Raw genomic sequence first — 2,320 nt, 5'->3', positions numbered from 1 at the left:
TTGAAGATTGGCAATGCGGAACTTGAAGTTTGAACTTCTAAGTAGATTTGATTTTTTAGTTCCCCATTTGGTATTTGTTGGTGTAATTGCTGGTGCATGCTGATGTGATTCTTCTTGGTTTCCATATTACTATGACTGGATTAGCTTGCATATATACCTATAGTTGCTCTCCACTTTTCTCATGTTCAGGTACTCTCACAGTGTCATGTGCCATGTATTCTTTTTGAACTTGTCGGGCAACTAATCATTTTTGCTTGTTTGAATTTGTCTTTCAGGTTTTAAACTCGGGTCTGCGAAACATATAGCAGAAGCAATAGTGAAGAAGTACGGTGTCGTAAGGTTGACTTATGAAGTTGAAGGACTAGCTGTGCTGAAAACAACCCAGGTAACCATTCACCGCTCTTGTCGCAGCTTAGTAACTTTATGTATTTCTCCGTTGGATGAACACCTATGCATATGTCACTACATTTTAAATTTTGTAATGGCAGTTTGATTGAGATACTCCCATACTCGAATCATGTTAGTTTCCTTGTGACTGAACCCCACTCTTAGTTCACAATAGTGAGTTATGCACGAGTGTTTTGTGTGTCGAATGTATCACCAGGTGGGTCTAGTCGGGATTTGTTAGTTTTTTTCTTTCACACAACTCTATTTCGCTGGACTTTGTCTTTGTATTAACTCTGTAACCATTTTTCCATTCTCAGTTCACCATTGTGATTAGTTTCATCTGAAATCTTGCAGATAAGTCCTGCGCTGTGCTCAGGGGTGTGTTGTACTTGATAGACACGAGGCTCACAGCAAAGGAAAGTGAGTTCTTAGCTTCAAGAACTCCTTTAGTTTTGGTTCTTAAGATTTACTCTTAATAACACTATGTTGAAGAGTTTCTTCTTGGAAGTATTCATGCCTTGTAGAATACTTTAGTGGGGTATTCGTGCATTGTATATAGAATACTTCAGTGGGTATATGTAAAGATTTTATTGCAAAAATAGTTGAATCTGAATGCTATTGTGGATTCCAGAGGTTACTTGTTGAAGACGGATTTGATCATATAAAAGTGACATTTGTAAGGTATATCAAAGCTCAACAAAGAAGTTTGAGGTTTGTTGCCAGCAAACATGTTCCATCTCCTAATTTGGCTATTACATAGTTTTGTTTCTGAATGCAACTTGCTTTTCTTGGTATGTCATTGATAAGAGATAGGGATTGAGAAACACGTATAATGGACAAGCTCCGCTCGGACTCCGGTAAATCAAAAGAACCTATCTGCATCATTCCTTGTTATCATTTTAGTTGTTATTAGTTTCTCTAAGTTTCCTTACAAATCGTATCAAGTTCAAGGTTATATTTCGTCTTTCAGGTTTTAAACTAGGGTTTGCGGAACATACATCAGAAGCAATAGTGATCTCCAAGGAAGCATTGGTATTTGGTTTTGGAATCTCCAATATGATGAGACCCAAACAAGAATGCTTATGAAGATCCATTTGTCTTCACTGGAACCGCGAATGAAGCTCCTTCAATTTCGGAAACTGTTGGAGATGATGAGTATTGGAATGGAGATATTCAGGTAATAATGCTGGTTTTCACACTTGTTTAGTGGCTTTTCTTGTAAGATTTATATTTTTCAGAACTCAAGATTTTGATTCTTTTTATGTAATTTGAACCCAATAAAACAATGAATGTTAAATTGAATGATTATGTGTGTGTAAGTTTAATTTGATTCTCATTTGAATTTGATTTGAATTTGGGTCCCATTTGAATTTGAGTTGATCCTCATTTGAATTCTTATTCGAGTTTCATTTGAGTTCTAGTTTGACTTTCATTTGTGTTTGATTTGAGATTTAGTCAGATTCAGTCAGGCCAGACAGCCAATTTGAATCTATTTTTTTTTAATATTAAGATTTATATCTATGACTGACTGAGATCAGTCATAAAGTACTGACCGTTAATATCGGTCGTTGATATATTATTTTCAGCGACCCGCATAACCACGTCATAGCTGAAAAAAATGCTCAAACATCGACCCTTTCTTCGACCGACAAAGCAAGTCATAAATATGAGTTAAATGACTTAATTTACCGGTCGTGAAACTGCTGATTTCCACTAACGTAAGGTGCTGCTAAATGGAAGTATCTTATCAACGTCCATGAATGATAAATCATAGATCGAACTGCCGAATCGGAGAAATTGGGTGCTATCATATACCTTTGTATCCGCTAAGTTCACGAGCTAGAGATAAGCGGACTCGAACCGCTGACATCCGCCACAGGGTAAACCACCGCCTCTCAGGCCTCCCCGATCGATTCTACCATAGAGGCCAACG

At 37.2% G+C, this 2,320-nt stretch overlaps 1 long non-coding RNA gene across 16 annotated transcripts in view; it reads left to right on the top strand.

Moving 5' to 3' along the window:
• Positions 1 to 1,717, top strand: part of LOC113284208 — a 3,801-nt gene extending 2,084 nt beyond the window's left edge. For 7 of the 16 annotated variants that reach the window (XR_003328015.1, XR_003328005.1, XR_003328011.1 and 4 more), the window contains 3 exons: positions 276 to 385; positions 742 to 1,244; positions 1,358 to 1,717. This is a non-coding gene — a long non-coding RNA (uncharacterized LOC113284208). The remainder of the gene's footprint in view (positions 1 to 275; positions 386 to 741; positions 1,245 to 1,357) is intronic. The other 9 variants (XR_003328017.1, XR_003328016.1, XR_003328009.1 and 6 more) reach the window with 9 other exon arrangements.
• Positions 1,718 to 2,320: the final 603 nt, after the last annotated feature.

Source organism: Papaver somniferum, chromosome 5 (assembly GCF_003573695.1).
Source record: "Papaver somniferum cultivar HN1 chromosome 5, ASM357369v1, whole genome shotgun sequence".
Classification (NCBI taxonomy): domain Eukaryota; kingdom Viridiplantae; phylum Streptophyta; class Magnoliopsida; order Ranunculales; family Papaveraceae; genus Papaver; species Papaver somniferum.
The sequence above is the reverse complement of the archived record's forward strand: the minus strand, read 5'-3'. Positions and strand labels throughout refer to the sequence as shown.